Below are 25,334 nucleotides of genomic sequence, written 5' to 3'. Positions count from 1 at the left end.
AAGGAAGTCAAAATGCATCAGAATGAAGAACGTTTATGTAAGAAAAAAGGCTTAATATGACTGTCTTAGAGTACTGGCTCTAGAAAGTGCCTCTTGGAGATCCACTTTTCCATTTCCAGATGGGAACACTGGGGCAGAGTTCTCTGTAGCAAAATACACAAACACAACTGTTGAATGAGAATTTTCTTTCTCTCACACCCCATATACCTTTCTGATGCCCTGGTTTCACCCACCTGGTGGTTCCACATCACTTAGGAAGTTGTTCTCTTCTGAACAATCAGCATGGCATGACATATCATTTATACATCCTTGATCATGGAAGAGGAGAAAGACAGGAAGTTCAGGTCAAGCATTTTCCTTTTAAGCAACTTTTATTACATGTGCTTACGTTTCATGGGTGAGAAATAGGACATATTCCTATCATACCTGCAGAGAGAGATGTGCTATTGAAAGCCCCATCCATTTAGCTGAAATTCTATTCTAATGGAAGGAAGTATGCTTTTGCAGGGACTGTGAGCTGACTAAGAAGTATACTTTTGGAGGGACTGTGAGCCAACTGGTGTAGATATCAAGAAGGCAGGATACTTGCCAGAGGTCACATGCTGTTCTAACTGTTCTAGGGTCCAAGCCAAGGGTGATGGCACTCTTTTCTATGGCAGGTCACTTGAACAGCAAGGCAAAGAATCCCATGAACTGGGAAGAAATGAAACTTCGGGAAGTAGAAGAAGAAGCTGCAAATGAAGGCCATCCCTGAATGGCAGGCCCTTCTGAATGCAGCCAAAGTTCTTGCCTAGAACAAAGCAGCACTGAACTTTGCTGACTTCAGAGATTTTGCAGTTAAATGCATTATTGCTGGGGAGCATCACAGAAAGCAGTGTAGACCAGAGGACAAGAGCAGTCCCAAAGTGAAAACCTCTAGTTTGCATTGGGTAGAAACTAAGAAAGTAGATTCAAATTAAACCTGTCTCCAGGAAAAGCATAGAGCAGAAAACAGACTGTGTTGACAAGGGCTACAGGCATATTATTCACATTAGCTGAGCAGAACTTTATAAGGAAAAAAACAGCTATTTTTGTTTCTTGGGAGAGCATAAAGACCACAAGACTGACTATAGGCTATCAAAAGAAATAAAGAGTCAAGGGGATTGTCATCCCAGACTCTTCTACTTTCCTTTCTACCACACATAGGTACATTTCATTTCCATTAGAAAGACACTAGAAACTAAAAGTTCTAGTGTGAAATCTCATTTTAACAAAAGAAGTTAGATCTGTAAAGAAATCTGAATTCTTTTCCCTTCACTTTTCTATTTAGTCTATACCACAACATTATGGGGCTTCCCTCGTAGCTCATTTGGTAAAGAATCTGCGGCAATTCAGGAGACCTGGGTTTGATTTCTGGGTCAGGAGGATCCCCTGGAAAAGGAAATGGTAACCCACTCCAGTATTATTGCCTGGGAAATCCCATGGACAGAGGAGCCTGGCAGGCTACAGTCCATGGGGGTCACAAAAGTTGGACATGACTTCGCTACTAAACCACCACAACATTACGTTTCCCCCAGGTGGCGCCAGTGGTAAAGAACCTGCCTACCAATGCTGGAGTCATAAGAGACATGGGTTTGATCCCTGGGTGGGGAAGATCCCCTGGAGGAGGGCATGACAACCCACTGCAGTATTCTTGCCTGGAGAATCCCATGGACAGAGGAGCCTGGTGGGCCACAGTCCATGGGGTCACAAAGAGTCGGACATGACCGAAAAGACTGAGCATCCACATGCAAGCACACTATGAGGTGATGCTATTTTATCTTGTGATTCTTCCTACTGTTTCAAATTTTACCCTTGCTCTCCCATAACTGCTTAAAATGTTAGAATTTAATGTCTTCAGATGTTGAAGGTATCTCATAATCTCTACTATATTCCTCAGTACTTAGCAGAAGGCATCAGATATCATTCATTGCTGTCTCTTCCAAAGGATGAGGATGCTACAGGTCTTAACTGAGATGACACTTTCAATCATATTTTTTATGGGAATTCTAGCATTTTGGTTTTGAAATATCCATCGTGTTATTGGCTGAATAACAGGCTTCCCAGGTGGTGTTAGTGGTAGTTAAAGAACCCTCCTACCAATGCAGACCTAAGAGACGCAAGTTCGATCCCTGGGTCAGGAAGATCCCTTGACCCAAATCCAGTATTCTTGCCTGGGAAATCTCATAGACACAGGAGCCTGGAGGGCTCTCAAAGAGTCAGACACAACTAAAGTAACTTAGCACACATGCGTGCACAGGCTGAATAATGGCTTCCCAAAGATGTTCACATCCCAATATCTGAAACCTCTGAATATATTAGTTTATGTGGCAAAAGAGACTTCATCCACATGATTAAGTTAAAGATTCTGAGGTGGGGAGATTCTCCCAGATTATCCATGTGGGCCCTAAATGTAATCATAAAGGTCCATATATGAAGGAAGAAAGAGGGAGAACATGATGTGATGGCTAAAATAGAAACTGGAGTGATGCAGCTAGGAGTCAAAGACCACTGGGAGCTCCAGAAGCTGTAAGAGGCCAACCCTGCTGATGTAGGATTTTGGCTTTTTAAGATTCAGTTTGTACTTCTGACCTACAGAACTGTAGAAAAAATAAATTTGTGCTGTTTTAAGCCACTGAGTTTGTTGTAATTCGTTACAGCAGCAACAGAAAACTAACACACATATCCTCCCAATTTCCCAGTTTCAGTGTAATTCCATGGGCTAACTAATCTTATTTTACCAATTATCAGATGTAAATAGGAAGATGTGATTTGCCATATGTAAATGCCTAAGCGAGCAGCTCCATGTCTAGAAATATTTCATAAGGATGGTTATACGATAGGATTTCAAGCATCCATTAAAAAGAATGAGAAAGATCTACAAATGTTGACCTACATACTGAGATGTAGATGATGTATCATGTAAAAAATAATAAGTAACAGCATATATGTAGGAATTGAGTATATCTCTCAAAGATATGCATGCAATTGATGAGGGTGGCTATCTCCAGATGGTAGGACCACAAGATGACTTTCTTTAATTTGGTACTGTTCTTTTAGCAATGAACATTCATTATTTTATCAGTCTAAAAATCCATGAAAATTTTTCCATCTTGGACAAAAGGAAGGTTTTATTTACAGATAAAGATTCAACTTAGTGATTTTCTGTGACTGCTATAGCTCCCACCCCTGTCTTGGTCTCTTCTACCTCCACGTCAATGTCCTTCTGTTTCTATTCTCTGACTACCAACAATATCACCAGTCTATTTTATGGGAGAAATGAAGGCAAGCTCAAGAGTCAGAAATACCACCAAATTTAATATAGGAGCCTCCATTTTCTCCCTAACCCAGTTCTGTCTCCTGTTTTTCCCTGTTTTGGTTAATGACACCACCACCTACCCAGCTGCATAGCTAGAAACAGTGTCAGGACTGTTTCGATTCCTTTTTACAACCCACATCCCATGATTCACCAAATTCTCCCATTCTATCCCCTCGATTTATCTTAAATCCATTCTTAATTCTCCATCCCCATTATTAGTGATAAATTTAGATCATGTTGCTTGATCATTTCTTCCCAAGACTAATGTAACATCCTTCTTTAGCTGGGTTCACTAACTTTAAACTGTGTTCACCCAACTCCCCTTGTCAGAGGCAAAAAAATTAAAAAATTAAAAATAGAAAACAAAGTCATCACCCTCCTTCTTATAAATCTTCAAAGGCTCTGCATTCTGGGCCAAGAGCCCTTCAAAGGGACTGACACAGGTTTTTATGATCTGGTACTTCCAATTTTTATGTCTTCTTTTTCTTACTATTCTCCACCTAGACACCTTGGATCCAATTATTATTACAGTAACCCAGAACTTCTTTTCCCATCCCCACTGCCAAGCTATTAAAGATGCAATTCCTCTGCCTGGCACATCTACCTGTTTATACCTCTTCACCCTTCAGGATTTGGCACAGATGTTGCCTCCTGGGTCACCTGAGTTAGATGTCTTAGTACCTAAATTCCCATGGTATCTCGTAACATACCAAGGATACAGTTGTAGGCTAGAGCATTTGCCATTAGAGTATAATTAACCACTATGGAATCTACAGCCCCACCCCTCCCTACCCAATCTATGAACTCTTAAAAAACACTGTTTTTTTAATTTATTTCTGTATCCCCCAGCTCATGGCAGTTACTGGCATAAACAGAGAATTAATACATGGTCACCAAATGGTTTCATAAATAAATGAATGATTAACTTTTATTGGAGGCTTACTCTGTAGTAGGCATAGTGTGAACATTTTCGAATTGGATCCTAACAAAAATCCTATAGGTCACACTATTATTTGCATTTAGATTAGAAAACTATGGCACAGAGGGGTTAAATAAATGTCCTAAATTTGCTAGTGATCCAGTTGTTAGGACTCCATGCTTCCACTGCTGGGGGCACAGGTTTAATTCCTGGTTGGAGAACTAAGATAAGCAAGTCATGTGGAACAACCAAAAATAAAAAAGAAGAAGAAGAAGAAGAAGAAAACAAAAAGAAAGTGCATAGAGACTGAGGCAATCTGACTCTGGGACATTAGCTTCTATGCCAGAATGAATGGATGAATTAAAGAATGAATGGATAAGTGAGAGAGCTAACAACCTCCTGACCTTTCCTATTAAGATTTAATATGTAAGTATACAGTCTAATCTTTATCTGTGAGATAGACATGTCCAATCCATCGTCCTTCATTCCCTCTTGCTTTGATAATATGGTGAGAAAGTGAGGAGAGGTATTATTAAAGAGAACATCGGTGAGAACCCATGACAACTTGTGGGAGGAAGGGAAGGGGAGGTTTTGAGTTATTAAGTAGAGTGTTAATTATTCATTAATAGTAAGTCAGGGCTCTTGCCCAGTAGCTACCCCATAAATGGCATGACAGAGAAAAAAAAATAGCAATGGTTTTGATCAAATATTTCTTAGGTCTAAATTAAGTAGACAGCCTCCAAGGTGAATTTAATTCCTCACCACATTCTTAACTTCCCTGGAGTTTTTCCATGAACGTCAATGCTATGGAACTTAAACTAAAGAGAATGTTTTTAATTCCAGCTGAGTTCACTAACCATTTCAACTTGGTGATATATATAGAGTCAGCAGCTTCTGGTTGCTGTGCTTGTGTCTAGGAATGGGAAACATTCAGAGCCCTTCCTGGCAGATATGCAAAAGAAGCAGATAATAGAGCTTCATCTTCTGAGAGAGAGAGAGAAACAAAAGGCTTGAGAGGCTGTCATGTGGGCAAAGTTACACAGCAATTTAGTGCTGGACTCTCAAATCCCTTAACACTCCCAAACTACATGCCTCTCAGTCACAGTAGAAATGACCAAGCAGGGACAATTTCCATTATGCCATACCACTGAAATCACTATTTCAGACTGATGGTTGAATAAAAAATTATCTCCAGAAATATCTCAAAAGCCTAAAACCATTGTACAAATAAAGAATTCAAGTAAAGAGAAGAGTACATAAGAGGTTAGCAAGCCCATCTTGTCAAGACACACAGGCAGAAATTTTCAGTTGCAGTTGGTAAAAACCACCCCAAACTGTCTTAGACTCCAAAGGGGGATCTCTGAAGTTCCTATCACTAAACAAAAAGAGAGACAGGGTTAGTCAGAACCAGAGACCCAACTCCAGCAGAATCTTTGCATCTTCATTTCTCAAATGATAGCATCCATAAGGAAACAGACCAGCTCCATGGTTAGGGCTATGATGGATGGCTGATGGACTAATAGAATCCTCTATACCTTTTCAGCAACATTTGTATTTTCTTGAAAACATGTTTGTTTCTGAAGTATAATAGAGGTAATGCCAGTAAGCAAGAGAGCCGTTCCAAGACATTAGCCAATTCATCTTCCATCTTTATTGCCTAATAAATACCATTTATATTCCCATGAATAAGAATCTGTGTAATACCTTGTCTCCAAATAGATCCCTAAGGATTAGCAGCAGATTCTTTTCTATATAAACAACTGTTCCTACAAGCTACAGAATTCCAAGTCTGAATTATGAGAAAGGCAACTAGGGAGCAAAGGCAGCAGAAAGAGTACTGTTTCTAACAGGACTCCAGCACACTCCAGCACACAGGTTGCCTGGCTTAGAGAATTTTTAAAACCTCCTACCAAACCTATCAAACACTGTTTAAACAAACCTTTACTAGGGAAGACATGCAGAATTGTAATTAAGGGGGTTACAGGAAGAGCAGCTGTCTACTCTGAGCACATTCCCCACAAGCAGCTTTTCCACTTTTAAAAATTTAAATATGTAAGGTTATAATGGCTTTTAAAATCATGGGGATGAAGCAGAAGAGGGAGAAGTGTAAAAGCAAAAGCATAAGACTGACAGAAAAGAAGACCAGGATTGGAACGCTTCTCTCTGTTCTCTATCAAATATCCACACAAGGCCTGGGGTTTAAAATTCCTTGTCTGACTCTGACAATGTCTATATCAGGATGAGTATGTTCGAGAGGGAGTCACCAGGCATGGACTGGAGTCTGCGAGACCTTGGAGAAATCATTTACCATCCCTGTGTCTGCGGTTTCTTGTCTGTAAAATGAGGAGGATGAACAGGGCCCTTCCGGCTCCAGCATTCTGCGAGGGCTACTATTCTATCAAATGATGCCAAAGTAAATTCTGCTAGCATAAAAGAATCTCTCGGTGCACAGCCTGCTGGCAGGTTAAGCAATTTGAAAGCCACAGTTACTCTCTTAGGCCAATGGGAATCACATTCATTTTTCCTTCAGTCTGGGTAGAACTAGAAGCAAAAAATTTGAACACAGTCACACTTGACATGAATGATCTCAGACTTCACTGTCAAGGGCTCTCTATCCCGTCTGCTGTGGCTCCTAGCAGACTTGGCACTCACTTCTCCTCCATCCTCATTTTATTCTTTGGGAGACCAGGATCTTTTTCTGTTCTTTCTCTCTTCTCTTCTCTTCACATCCGCCTTGAAACTAATCTGATGAACTGAAGAGAAGTCACACTAAAGCAGAGATTCCCAAATATCCATCACCCACAAACTGCCTTCATATTGATGCCCTGTTTGTACTCCCTATAAATAATTATAATATTTTCCTTCCAAAAGGCATACTATTTTTACCTACTACCAACTTTAGTCATGTTAGAAATCACACCCTTAATACGCTATGTTATGTTTGAAATATATCACTATTAAAGTCATATGTTCATCAGTGATTCACTAAAATCATTTCACGTACCTCCAGTAGCATGCATTTGAAACCTGAAAAATGCTTTATAGAGTCTGAATGACAAATGTCTTTCACCAGGGGTATTAGGTTTGGATTGAATGAAAATCCCTAACATCTTTTAAGCTATCTGCTATTTTCTTATAATGATGTGCCTTTCATTAAGTGTCAGGGAACGGATGACAAAGGTAAGAAAACATTTCACAGGACACTAATCTTAAACCAGAGGAATGGGAGATCCCTTAATTGTGACTCCATACATTTTGGAGGCCAGGAGTGTTTCTCCATGCCCCAGAAATAATCGTATAATAATAGTGAGGTAATAATAACAGGAATGACTGCCACATACTGTGCATTGACTGTTGCAGGCTTCAGAGAGCTGCCCTGTCTTCCCTCTGTTTGTATTCCTGCCTGCACTGCTGGCTGTCATATCGTACAGAGGACCTAGGAGACCTTTTTCATGCCTGTCCTTATTTCATCTTTAAAAACAAACAGCAGGGGGGAAAATAGCCAAACCAAGCTCAATGCACCGTGTCTCTCAGACTTCAGCGCAAAACCCCATTTCATGCTTCGGAGCCTCGATGATGACACGGCGTTCAGGTTGCCAGGCAGGGTGGGAGCCAGGCCCCAGATGAGCTCCTGCCATGGACTGACTGTGGCTAAATGAGCCCTGTGGGCTGTGCAGTCGCTTCCTACAGGTGCAGAGCTGCTGCCGGGCTCCTCTTGTCTCTCAGCCAGGCAAGCAGAGTGCGGGTAATATGAGCTACGTACCCAGCACAATGGTCCCTGGGACTCACTGTGTCTCCTAGGATGATAGGGCAGTTCTCGGTTACAGCTGGCTGAAGTGTCACATCTCATTTGGTGAACAACTTCAGTACAGGCCTCTTACAGACAGATCTGGGTTCAAATCCTGGCTATGCTGTTTATTGAAACTATTATTTTGAACCACTTCCTTAACCTTTCTGTGCTTTAATTTCCCCATTTATAACAGAGATGCACGAGTCTCTACTTGTAGGGCCCCTTGATCATTCTGGTGGAGTAACTATAAAGCACTGTGCCTAGTGCATAGCAACCTATGCACTATAGGTGCATAGAAACCTATGGTTTCCTATCACTGCTGTAACTACTTACCAGAAACATGGTGACTGAAAACAATAGCCATGTATCATCTCACAGTTTGCACAAGTCATAAGTCCAGGCACAGTCAGGCTCCATGGGTTCTCTCCTGAGGATCTCACAAAGCCAAAAGCAAAGTGCTGGCTGCAATGAGTTCTTACCTGGAGGCCTTGGGACAGAATTCACTCCCAGGCCCATTCAGGGGATTGGAAGAATTCAGGTCCTTTTGTGACTGTAGGTCTGAGGTCTCCATTAGCTGGGGCCCCCTCTGCTCCTAAAAGCCATCTAGAAATCAGTCCTGCCCAGTCCCCCACATCTGCCTTTCTCCTCTATTTTTAAGGACTCATGTAATTGGGCTCTCCTGGATGATCCAGAATAATCTCCCTACTTTAAGTTAACTGAATAACTTTATCACCGCCTGCAATTTCCCTTCTCTGTGTAACTAACGTATTGATATTTGTGAATGTAACACCAGGGGCAAAAGTCATGGGGACCAAAAATCTACTTACCATCATCATTATATATTAATTACTGTTCACAGGCCAGCTCTACAAAGGAACACCGTTATTTACCGTGACTGCCTACAATGCATAGAGATTAAAAACCACAGTAATAATCCCTTACTTTAATCTTTGCAATAGCTCCTGAGTGGGAGAGGTACATTGTTACTCCCATTCTACAGATGCTAGAATGTGTTTGAAAGGTTTAATATTTGGAGATCTGAAAAGATTCCAGGGGTATAGCAAAAAAAAAAAAAGAGAGAGAGAGAGCGAGAGAGAGAGAGAGAGATGACATTCCTCAATGGGGATTTATGGCAAGGAACATTGGGGAGATAAGTTGTGGCCTCCCTGTAGGCATACAAGATTATTCTGGGTCTCAGAGTAACCTTCTGAGACTGAGAAGCATGGCAGTGACTATCACAGAAAGCCAGCTCTTTTGGTTGTAAGTAATGAGAATCCCCTTGAGAAAACATAAACAAAAAATATTTTTAAAGGTTTGTGTACAAAGGACTCTCACATAACCCATAACCAAAGATGGGAGCCAGGCCCAGGAAAGCCTCAGAAATGTGGCAGCTACTCCTGCATGGTCACTCGTCTTTGCACACTTGCTTCATTCTTCACCTTTGCCAAAGGCACCTCCTTGCATAGTCCCACACCTACCCTTCCCCCAGGTCCAGAGTTGCCCTGTCTGCTATTCAAGTAACCAACATGATGAGGGAATCTAAGTTCTAATTCTATATTCTTGGAGGATAGTTTAAGCCAGTTGTTCATCTCTGTTCTAATCAGCTACAACCAGAGGGCAGTCGTACAGGACAGAAATGCCTGCCGGGCCCAATGTGTGTGTGAATGCATGAAGCAGAGGATAACTCTCAGACAGGAGGAGACCAAGAGCTGGGTATATAATGCCAAAGAGCGCTTCTCAGCCTTCCTCTCAATATAGCCAGAATTCAAAGGATCTACTTGTTCTATGTATTTTCTGAGAAATTACACTTTCTACCGTGAGGATCTGAATGGATCTGACTGCCACCATCCACACGATCAGGCTAGAAACTTGTACTGGGTAGCTTTGGGTGATGGGCCTCCTCTGTAGCCAGTCCACATATGGCCATGTATGGCTGGTTTGTACCTCTGCTCAGTCCCTTCTGAGCAAGACAGCAGGACTGATTTCCTTCTAGACACACAGTGTAGACCCTTGAGACTTTACTAAAGAGATAGCCTCTGGCTCTTTCCTCAGAAGAGGTCCACAAGCACAGCTGCATCCTGAAGCTCCATCATTTGCCCACAAACAGAGCTGGGTCCTTATCCCAGATGTTAGGACTCCAAATTCCTTATTCCTCCAACTCACCCTCTAGAAAAGGTAAGGAATTCATGGAAACATCTCACAACCACATCCTCCATTTAAAGCAAATAACGATAGTAAAGGATGTCAGGGGACATACTTATATTGCTTAAGTAATGTCTGGCAAAAAAACCAGTGGTCTGGCCATTTAATGTCCTTACACTCCTTGGGATCTGCAGGTCAACAAGACTCCAAAGGTGAGTTTTCTGAGCATCAGTGATTTCAAGCAGGCAAATCTTGACAGGGTACTTGGAATTGTAGGTGTCAGCAGTATTCCAGTCATGCACCAGCTTTCCATGACTGAGCACAACAGTAATAATAGCTTATCTTCAGTAGTATCAGGTATATGTGTTTATATGTATATATTCCAAGTAGGTAAAACATGCATACATAAAAGTAAATACATTAATTAAGCAGTAAAAAGTGTTCTCACCCTAATGCCATGAACCCTTCCCAAAGAGAAAGTGTTAACCAGTTTCTTGGTACACTGAAAAAACTCCACTATTCTCATTGCTATTCATATCCCACTGCCTTTCATACTACCTGTAACAGGAGGATTTTTCAGGAAAATAACAGACTAGTGTAACCTCAAGCAACTAATAAAGAGTATTGATCCTTTTTGGTTTTGTGACTAAAGATGCATGCAATTATGTTGCCTGAATTTCAAATGGGAATAGGAAACAAGTAAAAAAAATAAATGTTCTGGCATTGCGGGCTTAACTGGTTTACAACTAACTTTTTTTTAAACTAACTTGAAAATAAAAAACCTCATTACTGATCTAATGATAAGTAGTGATTAAATACATAAAATATTAAATAAATAAATTGCATAGTTATAGAATACAAGACAGTTTAGAAGCTTTGCTTGTGTAAATGTACTATCTTTCTCTAACTCACCACCTTCAGTAGCAAATAAATTAGTGGCGATAGCAAATCAGAATAATCTCCAAGGGGAATCTTTTAAAGATTTTCTCTTCTAGAGAGAACATCTCCCAGTAAGAAAGTTTGGGTATAAAAAGAGTTGTCCTAGCAATTGTTAAAAATAACAAGCAGAAATGCTCCTAGGACTGACAAGCTCATCGCTGAATTTGTGGTCATGACAACATATCAATGAAACAAATAAGGGAGATGTAAAAAAAAAAAAAAAAAAAGTTATCTGTTTTGAATTAACTTGCACCCATTTTAAAAGCAACCGCTAATGATAACCACTAAATGAGTCATAAGTAGGATTTGTTCTACGGAAATCATTCTACTGTCCATATTGCTTCAAGTTAAAAAAAAATGAATGAATAAAGATAGCATGGAATTTGTCTTGGTATGACTGCATGGTTTCTCATAGCTAGACAGTTTTGCCTATCAAAGGAAAGATTCATCTGTTTACCTCTCACGGTTTTACTTGGAACAATTCCTTTCCCAAAATAATTATAAAGCAATCATTCTCTGGTTTTCACTTTATTGGCTACTACTTTTACTTAAAGAATAGCAGTTACTACATAATTACAGTACATGGTTATCTGAACAGTCTTAACTGTGCCTACCAACAATAAATTATACAGTCAGCATAGCTCTAATTATGTATTCTATACTGTATAAATATGTAATGACTCTGTAGTTACATATTAATAAGTCCCTCTTTATTTTTCAGAGTCTAGTAAAATAAAAGACCATTTGATCTCCTTCCATGGGGTAACCTCTGGAGTCAGGCACATTGTTCTGTTTCTATTTCTGGAAGCCAATGGGCTACAGTGTGCATTTAGCACTTGCCACCAGTTCTCAGTCTCATCCAAGTACACCCACTAGGACAGAGAGAAAATTTTAAAAATGAGAAGTAAAAATTTGTTGCTAACCCTCCTTTTTAGGATGTGTCCTCTTTGATGGAAACTCAGCAGCTATGGCTTAGATTCAAAAATTGCAGGTGCAGAAGCTTGAAAGTGTCACTGCAGCCTTACCTACACATAATGAAGGCACCCAGAATGCCCGGATTCAAAAGCAGGAAAGAGGCTGGAAAATGTGATTTTCAACCATAAATACATTGTTTATGTTCTTGGGATATTATTTTGGTTCTTAGTCTATAGTGTTGGTTCCTAAAGTGACCACAGGGAATCAAGTATCTGAAATTCAAGGAGTTAGAAGTGCAATCCTCTAAAGGACATTTATTTTTTTCTCTTTAATTACAAAACCAAATTTCACAAAAACTAAGTTTGTGAAATAAGCATGTCACCATCAAGCTAAACAAAACTCATCAGATAGCATTACACCTGGGCTACAACACAAAATTCAACTATAACACAAATAATGGAAGAGAATGGATGGCAAGAAAGAGCTTCATGGAGGCAGAAGAAAAAGACAAGAAACGGCTCTCTCAGCTTTAACTGATGATCTCTGAGCGGTGTCACATTGAGGGATGGAACCTGACACACACAGGTGAGGTGCAAATGAAATGAGGGGAGACAACTTAGCAACACGCCCCCTGCCCTTGGCTACATTCCCTCTCCTGTGGCCACCACTCTCTGAAAAAGTGCTCCTTTCCATTGTGCCCCTGGTGTTCCTGCAGCAGAGATCATGCTGACTTGTCAATTATTCCTCTCACAGGGAAGAGCTGTAAGAGACAAGGGCAGAGAACACGCATCCCTGAATAGACAGCCCAGGCCACGACTACTGGGGTCACCAAAGAAGAAAGACAGTGAAAAGTATTAGACCTATCTTCCGTGAATACTGGCCTTGAGGTCTGGATTTAGGTTAGTCTGCAATAAGCAGCTTTTAAATAAATAATAAGTAAATGAGTGAATAAGGAGGTCTATAGAAGTTTTCAGTCAGGGAGCAATGTAAATCAAAGAAATGGAAAGGAATTAAGGAGAGAGAGAACACTTCTAAAGAAACTATTACCAAGTACCCATCACTCAACATACACCTTTTTTTTTTTTTAATTTATTTTAGTGAAGCATAACTGATTTACAATGTTGTGTTTGTTTCTGCTGTACAGCAAAGTGATTCAGTTATATGAGTGTGTATATATATATTCATTTTTAATATTCTTTTCCATTATGATTTGTCACAGGATATTGAATGTACTCCCTTGTGTTACAAAGTAAGACCTTGTTGTTTATCCATTCTTTGTATAACAGTTTGCACCTGCTAATCCCAAATTCCCATTCTGTCCCTTTCCCAACCCCCTCCCTTTAGGCAATCACAATTCTATTCTCTATGTCTGTGAGTCTGTTTCTGTTTTGTATCAAATACATTAATTTGTGTTATATTTTAGATTCCACATATAAGTGATATCATACAGTATTTGTCTTTTTCTTCCTGACTTATTTTACTTATATATAATCTCTAGGTCCATTCATGTTGCTGCAAATCATACATCCTCTTCAATCTTTCCAAGGACTCTGTGTACTGGGTATTATTGTTCTTGTTTAACTGATAAGGAAGCTGAGGCTAGGACTTATGAAGCCCCAATATTACACACTAAGTGAATGTCAGGGCTTGGGTTTGTACCTAAGTCTGCCAGACTCAAAAACCTCAGGCACAGTCCCAAGATGGTGGAGGAATAGGACGGGGAGACCACTTTCTCCCCTACAAATTCATCAAAAGAACATTTGAACGCTCAGTAAATTCCACAAAACAACTTCTGAATGCTGGCAGAGGACATCAGGCACCCAGAAAAGCAGCCTATTGTCTTCGAAAGGAGGTAGGAAAAACTATAAAAGATAAAAAGAGAGACAAAAGAGGAAGGGATGGAGATCTGTCCCAGGAAGGGAGTCTTAAAAAAGAGAGAAGTTTCCAAACATCAAGAAACACTTTCACTGGCGAGTCTGTGGTGAGCCTTGGAACCTCAGAGGGCAACCTAACTGGGAGGAAAAATAAATAAATAATTAAAATCCACAGATTACATGCCCAATGGGAACTTCCAGTGGAGAAGCAGCACAGATGCCTGCATACGCCACTAGCGAGTGGGGGCTGGGCAGGTAAGCGCGGGCTGCATTGCTTACAGTAAGGACCAGGCCTGAATGCCCTGAGGGCAATCTGAGGGAACTAACTTCAGAGAGCAAACCAGACTGTGGGATAGCTACCCCAAGGAAAGCCCTAACCTAAGACACCACCAGGCCAGAACAAAGGACTGAACAGAGCTAGCTGGCTGCAGACCGGCCCATCCCCCTGCAGAGACAGGCCGGCGACGGCAGCCAGAGCCATAAAGGGGCAATCCTGGCCCGGAGAGGCATTATCTACCAAACTGTAAGCAGGCTTCATTGCCAACCAAGACTTCTTGGGATTCTGGGTGGTCAACATCCCCTGAGAAGGTGCGCAGGTTGTACACCCAGAAAACCGAGCAGCAGGAATCAGCGACCATGCTTGCCAAACACCTGGTCACCTGAGCTGCTCGGACCTGGGAAGGGCACGAAACGCAGGCCCAACCGAGTCTACGCCTCTGAGGACTACCCAAGTAACTGAACCTGAGCGGCTTAGACCTGGGAAGTGCATACAGCCCAGGGCCGGCCTCAGACAGCTCCTGGAAGAGCAACCTAGAGCCTAAGCAGTGCAGACAGGGAAAGCACACACGCCGTGAGTGGGGGCAAACCCAGTGTGGCCAAGACACTGCGAGCACTCCCCACACACGCCAGTGATATTTGTTTGCAGTGTTGCTCCCTCCCCACAGCACAACTAAACAAGTGAGCCTTAAAAAGCATTCACAACTGCCCACTTCAGTCAGGGCGAAAATTAGACACTGAAGAGACCAGCAAACAGAAGAAGCTAAAACAGAGGGAACCGCCTTGGAAGTGACAGGTGCAAGAGATTAAAACCCTGTAGTTAGTACCGACTACATAGGAAGAGGCCTATAGATCTTGAGAAATATAAGCCGGACCAAGGAACTAGCCAAAAATGAACTGACCCCACACTGCCCACAACAACACCAGAGAAAGTCCTAGATATATTTTTACTATTATCATTCTTTAATTTTTAAATTTTTTTATTTTTGTCCTCTATTATTCCTTTAATTTTCATTTTTATAACCTATTATTACTTTGCATAAAAAAGACCCTATTTTTTAAAGCAAACTTCATATATATATATTATAATTTTTGTGACTTTGTTTTTTTTCTTTAATATTGTATTTTTGAAAATCCAACCTCTACTCTAGATATTTAATCTTTGCTTTCTGGTATTAGTTAACAATTTTGTACCTTTAAGAACCCAGTCTTCAGTACCCATTTTTACTTGGGAGCAAGATTACTCGCTTAGTCAAGTAAGCTTACTCTCTCCCCCTTTGGACTCTCCTTTTTCTCCATCAGGTCGCCTCTATCTCCCCCTCCCCCTTCTATTCTCTACCCAACTCTGTGAATCTCTTTGTGTGTTCCGGACTATGGAGAACACTTAGGGAACTGATTAGTGGCTGGATCTGTCTCTCTCCTTTTGATTCCCCCCTTTATCCTCCTGGCCACCTCTGTCTCCTTCCTCCTTCTTCTCTTCTCTGTATAACTCCATGAACATCTCTGAATGGTCCAGACTGTGGAGTCCACATAAGGAAGTGATTACTGGCTACCTGCTCTTGCCTCTTTTGATTCTCCTTCATCTCATCCTGGTCACCTCTATCTCCCTCCTCCCTCTTCTCTTCTCCATGTAACTTTGTGAACCTCTCTGGGTGTCCCTCATTGTGGAGAAACTTTTCATCTTTAACCTAGATGTTTTATCAACAGTGCTGTATAGATGGAGAAGTCTTGAGGCTACTGTAAAAGTAAAACTGAAAACCAGAGGCAGGAGGCTTAAGCCCAAATCCTGAGAACACCAGAGAACTCCTGACTCCAGGGAACATTAATTGACAGGAGCTCATCAAACGCCTCCATACCCACACTGAAACCAAGCATGACCCAAGGGCCAACAAGTTCCAGAGCAAGACATACCACGCAAATTCTCCAGCAACACAGGAACATAGCCCTGAGCTTCAATATGCAGGCTGCCCAAAATCAATCCAAACCCACTGACATCTCATAACTCATTACTGGACACTTTATTGCACTCCAGAGAGAAGAAATCCAACTCCACCCACCAGAACACCTACACAAGCTTCCCTAACCAGGAAACCTTGACAAGCCACCTGTCCAACCCCACCCACAGCGAGGAAACTCCACAATAAAGAGAACTCCACAAACTGCCAGAATACAGAAAGGCCACCCCAAACAATATAAATAAACAATATAAATAAACAATATAAAGCAAACAAACAGCAAAATAAACAATATAAAGAGGCAGAGGAATACCCAGCAGGTAAAGGAACAGGATAAATGCCCACCAAACCAAACAAAGAGGAAGAGATAGTGAATCTACCTGATGAAGAATTCTGAATAATGATAGTGAAAGTGATCCAAAATCTTGAAAACAAAATGGAGTTACAGATAAATAGCCTGGAGACAAGGATTGAGAAGATGGAAGAAAGGTTTAACAAGGACCTAGAGGAAATGAAAAAGGATCAATATATAATTAATAATGCAATAAATGAGATCAAAAACACTCTGGACAGAACCAACAGTAGAATAATGGAGGCAGAAGACAGGATAAGTGAGGTAGAAGATAGAATGGTAGAAATAAATGAAACAGAGAGGAAACAATAAAAATGAATTAAAAGAAATGAGGACAATCTCAGAGACCTCTGGGACAATGTTAAACACCCCAACATTCGAATCATAGGAGTCCCAGAAGAAGAAGACAAAAAGAAACACCATGAGAAAATACTTGAGGAGATAATAGTTGAAAACTTCCCTAAAATGGGGAAGGAAATAATCACCCAAGTCCAAGAAACCCAGAGAGTCCCAAACAGGATAAACCCAAGGCAAAACACCCCAAGACACACATTAATCAAATTAACAAAGATCAAAAACAAAGAACAAATATTAAAAGCAGCAAGGGAAAAACAACAAATAACACACAAGGGGATTTCCATAAGGATAACAGCTGATCTTTCAATAGAAACTCTTCAGGCCAGGAGGGAATGGCAGGACATACTTAAAGTGATGAAAGAAAATAACCTACAGCTCATATTACTGTACCCAGCAAGGATCTCATTCAAATATGAAGAAGAAATCAAAAGCTTTATGGACAAGCAAAAGCTGAGAGAATTCAGCACAACCAAACCAGCTCTCCAACCAATGCTAAAGGATCTTCTCTGGACAGGAAACACAGAAAGGGTTTATAAACTCAAACCCAAAACAATAAAGTAAATGACAATTGGATTATACTTATCAATAATTACCTTAAATGTAAATGGGTTGAATGCCCCCAACCAAAAGACAAAGACTGGCTGAACGGATATAAAAACAAGACCCCTATATATGTTGTCTACAAAAGACCCACCTCAAAACAAGGGACACATACAGACTGAAAGTGAAGGGCTGGAAAAAGATATTCCATGCAAATAGGGACCAAAAGAAAGCAGGAGTAGCAATACTTATATCAGATAAAACAGACTTTAAAATAAAGGCTGTGAAATAGACAAAGAAAGACACAACATAATGATCAAAGGATCAATCCAAGAAGATGATATAACAATTATAAATATATATGCACCCAACATAGGAGTACTGCAATATGTAAGGCAAATGCTAACAAGTATGAAAGGGGAAATTAACAATAACACAATAATAGTGGGAGACTTTAATACCCCACTCACACCTATAGATAGATCAACTAAACAGAAAATTAACAAGGAAACACAAACTTTAAATGATACAATAGACCAGTTAAACCTAATTGATATCTATAGGATGTTTCACCCCAAAACAATGAATTTCACCTTTTTCTTAAGCGCACATAGGATCTTTTCCAGGATAGACCACATCCTAGGCCATAAATCTAGCCTTGGTAAATTAAAAAAAAATTGAAACCATTCCAAGCATCTTTTCTGACCACAGTGCAGTAAGATTAGGTCTCAATTACAGGAGAAAAACTATTAAAAATGCCAACATATGGAGGCTGAACAACACACTGCTGAATAAACAACAAATCACAGAAGAAATCACAAAAGAAATCAAAATATGCATAGAAATGAATGAAAATGAAAACACAACAACCCAAAACCTGTGGGACACTGTAAAAGCAGTGCTAAGGGGAAGGTTCATAGCAATACACGCATACCTCAAGAAACAAGAAAAAAATCAGATAAATAACCTAACTCTACACCTAAAGCAACTAGAAAAGGAAGAAATGAAGAACCCCAGGGTTAGTAGAAGGAAAGAAATCTTAAAAATTAGGGCAGAAATAAATGCAAAAGAAACAAAAGAGACCATAGCAAAAATCAACAAGGCCAAAAGCTGGTTCTTTGAGAGGATAAATAAAATTGACAAACCATTAGCCAGAATCATCAAGAAACAAAGGGAGAAAAATCAAATCAATAAAATTAGAAATGAAAATGGACAGATCACAACAGACAACACAGAAACACAAAGGATGATAAGAGACTACCATCAGCAACTATATGCCAATAAAATGGACAACTTGGAAGAAATGGACAAATTCTTATAAAAGTACAACTTTCCAAAAGTGAACCAGGAAAAAATAGAAAATCTTAACAGACCCATCACAAGCACAGAAATTGAAACAGTAATCAGAAATCTTCCAGCCAACAAAAACCAGGTCCAGACGGCTTCACAGCTGAATTCTACCAAAACTTCAGAGAAGAGCTAACACCTATCCTACTCAAACTCTTCTAGAAAATTGCAGAGGAAGGTAAACTTCCAAACTCATTCTATGAGGCCACATCACCCTAATACCAAAACCTAACAAACATGCCACAAAAAAGAAAACTACAGGCCAATACCACTGATGAACATAGATGCAAAAATCCTTAACAAAATTCTAGCAATCAGAATCCAACAACACATTAAAAAGATCATACATCATGACCAAGTGGGCTTTATCCCAGGGATGCAAGGAATCTTCAATATCTGAAAATCAATCAACATAATACACCACCTTAACAAATTGGAAAATAAAAGCCATATGATTATCTTATAGATGCAGAGAAAGCCTTTGACAAGATTCAACATCCATTTATGATAAAAACCCTCCAGAAAGCAGGAACAGAAGAAACATACCTCAACATAATAAAAGCTATATATGACAAACCCACAGCAAACATTATCCTCAACGGTGAAAAGTTGAATGCATTTCCCCTAAAATCAGGAACAAGACAAGGGTGCCCACTCTCACCACTACTATTCAACATAGTTTTGGAAGTTTTGGCCACAGCAATCAGAACATAAAAAGAAATAAAAGGAATCCAAACTGGAAAAGAAGAAGTAAAACTCTCACTGTTTGCAGATGACATGATCCTCTACAGAGAAAACCCTAAAGACTGCACCAGAAAATTACTAGAGCTAATCAATGAATATAGTAAATTTGCATGATATAAAATCAACACACAGACATTCCTTGCATTCCTATACACTAATAATGAGAAAATAGGAAGAGAAATTAAGGAAACAATTCCATTCATCATTGCAACGAAAAGAATAAATTATTTAGGAATATATCTACCTAAAGAAACAAAAGACCTATATATAGAAACTATAAAACACTGATGAAGGAAATCAAAGAGGACACTAATAGATGGAGAAATATACCGTGTTCCTGGATAGGAAGAATCAATATAGTGAAAACGAGCATACTACCCAAAGCAATCTATAGATTCAATGCAGTCCCTATCAAGCTACCAACAGTATTTTTCACAGAGCTAGAATAAATAATTTCACAATTTGTATGGAAATACATAAAACCTCAAATAGCCAAAGCACTCTTGAGAAAGAAGAATGGAACTGGAGGAATCAACCTGCCTGACTTCAGGCTCTACTACAAAGCCACAGTCATCAAGACAATATGGTACTGGCACAAAGACAGAAATATAGATCGATGGAACAAAATAGAAAGCCCAGAGATAAATCCACGCACCTATGGACACCTTATCTTTGACAAAGGAGGCAAGAATATACAATTGAGAAAAGACTATCTCTTTATCAAGTGCTGCTGGGAAAACTGGTCAACTACTTGTAAAAGAATGAAACTAGAACACCTTCTAACACCATACACAAAAATAAACTCAAAATGGATTAAAGATCTAAATGTAAGACCAGAAACTATAAAACTCCTAGAGGAGAACATAGGCGAGACACTCTCTGACATAAATCACAGCAGGATTCTTTATGACCCACCTCCCAGAATATTGGAAATAAAAGCAAAAACAAACAAATGGGACCTAAGTAAAATTAAAAGCTTTTGCACAACAAAGGAGACTATAAGCAAGGTGAAAAGACAGCCTTCAGAGTGGGAGAAAATAATAGCAAATGAAGCAACTGACAATTAATCTCAAAAATATACAAGCAACTCCTATAGCTCAATTTCAGAAAAGTAAATGACCCAATCAAAAAATGGGCCAAAGAACTAAACAGACATTTCTCCAAAGAAGACATATAGATGGCAAACAAACACATGAAAAGATGCTCAATATCACTCATTATCAGAGAAATGTAAATCAAAGCCACAATGAGGTACCATTTCACACCAGTCAGAATGGCTGCTATCCAAGTCTACAAGCAATAAATGCTGGAAAGGGTATGGAGAAAAGGGAACCCTCTTACACTGTTGGTGGGAATGAAAACTAGTACAGCCACTATGGAGAACAGTGTGGAGATTCCTTAAAAAACTAGAAATAGAACTGCCATACGACCCAGCAATCCCACTGCTGGGCATACACACCGAGGAAACCAGCATTGAAAGAGACACGTGTACCCCAATGTTTATCACAGCACTGTTTATAGTAGCCAGGACATGGAAGCAACCTACATGTCCATCAGCAGATGAATGGATAAGAAAGCTGTGGTACATATACACAATGGAGTATTACTCAGTCATTAAAAAGAATACATTTGAATCAGTTCTAATGAGGTGGATGAAATTGAAGCCTGTTATACAGAGTGAAGTAAGCCAGAAAGAAAAACACCAATACAGTATGCTGCTGCTCCTGCTGCTAAGTCACTTCAGTCATGTCCGACTCTGTGCAACCCCAGAGATGGCAGCCCACCAGGCTCCATTGTCCCCAGGATTCTCCAGGCAAGAACACTGGAGTGGGTTGCCATTTCCTTCTCCAATGCATGAAAGTGAAAAGTGAAAGTGAAGTCACTCAGTTGTGTCCAACTCTTCGTGACACTGTGAACTGCAGCCCACCAGGCTCTTCCATTCATGGGATTTTCCAGGCAAGAGTACTGGAATGGGTTGCCATTGCCTTCTCCCCAATACCGTATACTAATGCATATATATGGAATTTAGAAAGATGGTAATGATAACCCTGTATGCGAGACAGCAAGAGACACAGATGTATAGAACAGTCTTATGGCCTCTGTTGGAGAGGGTTAGGGTGGGATGATTTGGGAGAATGGCAGTGAAACATGTACATTATCATATGTGAAACGAATCACCAGTCCAGGTTCAATGCATGATATTGGATGCTCAGGGCTGGTGCACTGGGATGACCCAGAGGGATGGGATGGGGAGGAAGGTGGGAGGGGGGTTCTGGATAGGGAACACGTGTACACCCATGGCAGATTCTGTCAAAACCAATACAATATTGTAAAGTAATTAACGTCCAATTAAAATAAATAAATTTATATTTTTTTTTAAAAAGTCATGCTCATTCAACCCTGAGACCTACACCTAACAACTCCTAAGAGTACTAAGGACTTTTAAAAAGTACTTACTAGTACTAAGGATTTTTAATAAGTACTTACTAGTGCCTTACACACATCATTTTATTTAGTTCTGTGAAGTAGGTCTGTAAAAGAATTAGTGATAATTCAATTTTCATTCCCAATCCACAGATAAGGAAACTTGTTCTTTAATGAAATGAAGTCTCTTGCCCAAGATGATATAGTAAGTCCTAAAGCCATGATCAAACTCAGATCAAATAGCAAAGCCTGTGCCCTTAATCACCACCTCTACCACTCTTATTCCAGAGGTCCATAAAAGAGGTGGTTCTCTGTCCCAAGGAGGTTTACAATGTAGCCTAGCTTTGGCCATCCCACAGGAATCGTCATACCACAGATTCATTACTGAATTATATGCAAGTGGTAAATGAGCACATTTTCCTTTTCTTGCCTGAATCATCTTTCTTTTTCCCCATCTGTGTTAGGGATTCACTTCCGCACTCCCATAGCAGCCTTGGTATGGGCTTGTCCTCTTTCCCTACTGGGCCCTGATGTTTTTGAGATCTGAAAGAGTAATCTTTATTTCTGAACCTTCAGGGCCTAGCTGAGAGCAGGTGCTCAGCTGCTTTGAAGTGATGAATGAAAGAGTGACTGAATGAATGGATGGATGGATGGATGAACACATATAGAATTCAAGACTGGAAGGGCCTTGGAAATAATTTATTCTGATTAACATATTTTACAGAAGTACTTTCTTGAATTCAGAAAAAATTCAGACTTGACCAAGAGTAACTTACATGAGAACATATTCACACACACACACACTAATGATACCAGCTCATATCAAGAGTAAAGTATATAAATTTTGGCTCTCTCAGGACCAATCTTTATGCATATTTTGAATTTCTTACAGAATTTTTAGCTATATAGTCCACAGACTGTGATAAGAACACACCCTAATGTGGCAAGTGTTTTGTATCCATAATGAGATTTCTAAATGTTATCTGTTTTTAGTTTATAAAAATATCCTAAGTAAAATATTTAATGCAATTGTGTCACTTGTCGTATACTTTCCTTCTTGTATGTCCCAAAGGATTAGATAGCCTGAGGTGGAAGTCAGCAGGGAAGAGATTCTGTATATTTGTGTATTTTTCCTGTATGCATTTTTTAAACATACAGTTTATGCCTCAGCAGTGAGGATTCCTAAAATCATGGATACAATATGTCTGACTGACCTGGTAACTCACCATCCAAACCAGGTCCAGACACATGTGAGAATGAATGTGGATGTCATTAGTAGTTAGGTCTGATACAGATAGCCAACAAGCACATGAGAAGATGTTCAACATAACTAATTATTAGAGAAATGCAAATCAAAACCACAATGAGGTAGCACCTCACCCAGACCAGAATGGCCATCATAAAAAAAAGTCTACAAATAATGAATTCTGGACAGGGTATGGAGAATAGAGAACGCTCCTACACTGTTGATGGGAATGCAAATTAATATAGCCACTATGGAGAATAGTATACAGGTTTCTTAAAAAACTAAAAACAGAGTTACCTTATGATCCAGTAATCCTACTCCTGGACATAGTATCTGGAGAAAATTTTTAATTTATAAAGTTATTTTCATCCCAATATTCACAACAGCACTATTTACAATAGCCAAGACATGGAAGTAACATAAATGTCCATCAATAGATGAATAGATAAAGATGTGGAACATATATATAATGTAATAGTACTCAGCCATAAAAAAGAATGAAATATTTCCATTTGCAGCAACATGGATGGACTTAGATCATATTATACTTAGTGAAGTCAGAAAAAAGACAAATATTACATGATATCATTATACATGGAATCTAAAAAATAATACAAATGAACCCATATACAAAACAGGAACAGGTGCACAGACATAGAAAATAAATTTATGATTAGCAAAGGGCAGAGGAAAGGGGGAGGGATAAATTAGGCATATAGGATAAACAGATGCAAACTATTATATGTAAAATAAATAAACAACATGGATTCATTATATAGCACAGGGAACTTTATCAACATGAACTATAATGGAAAATAATCTGAAAAAATATACACATATAACTGAATCACTTTGCTGTATACCTGAAACTAGCACAATATTATCAATCAACTTTACTTCAATTAAAAAAAATAATAATAATTAGGCCTGTTAGGTCCCAAGCATCTTAGGACAGCTAGTCACCCTGTCACCATCTGAACACACGGAGCAATGCTAAATAAGTTTTAAATGAAGGTGAGAGGCATGGCTGGAAAACAGGCAATAGTGAAGACATTATTGGTATGAGAAATGATAGAGACAGAAGTTTTGTAATCTGTCACCTTTGAGAGATTTGAGAATCTGATAGAAATCCAAGACTGTCTCCCCCAGACAACATATGTACACATAAAATTTTGCCCAAATTTTGGAACTCCCATAAGCTGAAGTTCATTTCAATTTATGGAGTAGACTATTGAATAAGACCCTCAGATTAAGAATCATCATTTCAGAATGAGATTTCTAAAACTTGACATTATTGACATTTTGTGCTGAAGAATGCTTTGTCATTGGGGGCTGTCCCACATGTCCCTAGTGGTAAAGAAGTCCCATGGGAGGCAATACTGTTGCCTCTTAGTTGAGCTCACTATTCTAGAGATATGAGCACAGAAAGATCACATAAAGGATAAAAATTAGACATAACTGTTAGTATATAGGGCTTTTCATGTGGCTTAGTGGTAAAAAATGTTCCTGTAATGCAGGAGACCTGGGTTCGATCCTGGGTCAGGATGATCCCCTGGAGAAGGAAATGGCAACTCACTAGTATTCTTGCCTGGGAAATCCCACGGATGGAGGAGCCTGGTGGGCTATACTCCATGGGGTCACAAAGAGTCGGACAGGACTTAGCAACTGAGCACTCATGGATATACTAGTATACAAACCATAGCAAATGAGAGTTTAATATAATGTGAAGCAGTGCTGTACAAAAATTGCCAAACTCTCCCTATGAATCTGCCTATGCTCTTAATTCATGACAGAAATAACCATTCTCTTCACAAAGGAGAGTAATGACACCCACTTAGGAAAATCTTGATCCATTGAAGAACTCCTGGGCCCCACCACCTCTCACCGCCACCTGACAGGTGTCTAGCGGAAATGATTCTGCAGAAAACATTCTGAAGTGTTTGTAATGAGGAGAACTTGTAACCTAAACTGTGAGAAACATTCTGGGAGGCTGTTCCATTTATAATCAATCCTACAGAGACAGGGCATATTAAGCACCTGGAGAAGTGTAGTTTCCAATTCAGTAAGTCTATTTATTAGGCACACATGCATCCTCAGCATCTTCTCATTTGGAGACACATGATCTCAAAAATCCATTTAGCCACAAAATTTGTTTTTTTTTTTTTTAACGTAGGTAT

The 25,334-nt window shown here is 39.6% G+C and overlaps 1 protein-coding gene across 1 annotated transcript in view; it reads right to left on the bottom strand.

Annotated features, from left to right (window-relative positions):
- Nucleotides 1-25,334, bottom strand: part of KCTD16 (potassium channel tetramerization domain containing 16) — a 306,232-nt gene that overhangs the window by 106,014 nt on the left and 174,884 nt on the right. The window lies entirely within an intron of this gene.

This window comes from Bison bison, unplaced genomic scaffold, assembly GCF_000754665.1.
Source record: "Bison bison bison isolate TAMUID 2011002044 unplaced genomic scaffold, Bison_UMD1.0 scf7180017864291, whole genome shotgun sequence".
Lineage (NCBI taxonomy): Eukaryota > Metazoa > Chordata > Mammalia > Artiodactyla > Bovidae > Bison > Bison bison.
The sequence above is the reverse complement of the archived record's forward strand: the minus strand, read 5'-3'. Positions and strand labels throughout refer to the sequence as shown.